The sequence below is a fragment of the Ipomoea triloba genome, chromosome 16 (genome assembly GCF_003576645.1).
Source record: "Ipomoea triloba cultivar NCNSP0323 chromosome 16, ASM357664v1".
NCBI lineage: Eukaryota > Viridiplantae > Streptophyta > Magnoliopsida > Solanales > Convolvulaceae > Ipomoea > Ipomoea triloba.
In genome coordinates, this window is record NC_044931.1 from 8,645,225 (window position 1) to 8,645,759 (window position 535).

A 535-nucleotide genomic window follows, 5' to 3' on the forward strand; every position below is an offset into this window, starting at 1 on the left:
ACAAAGTCTCAGCTCACAAATTCTCGCACTGCTCCCTCGTCTCAAACAAGAAAAGCTCTGCCGTCCCTCGCCATCTCAGCCCTCCGGTCTCCCTCCGTCGCTCCTCCACCAATGTCGCCTCTCCCAGCCGCTGCCGCCGTCGAGACCGGGCACCCTCTTCTCGACTCTGCTGCCGTCGAGACTCTTCCCGCCTCTGCTGCCGTTGAGACTCTTCCCGCCTCTGCCGCCATCGACACTCTCCCCGTCGCCTCGCTAGTCGTTGTCTCTACCACCGTCACAGGTTAGTCCTCAAATCTAAAACCCTAATCCCTAAATTCCTAATTCCATTTATCCCTATCTCATAATTTCATTAAGCCCTAAATCGATATGTTTTTCTTACTATGTAATTTTATTGGTGAAAGTAAATGGCTTAGAGCTCTACTTTGGCTTTCCTGTGACACTTTTAGTCTTACCAATTAAAAATGGATAGATGTGCAGTATAAATGCATCGTATTACCTGAAGCCGTTCATGTTTATTATCACCTGTTGAGATTAA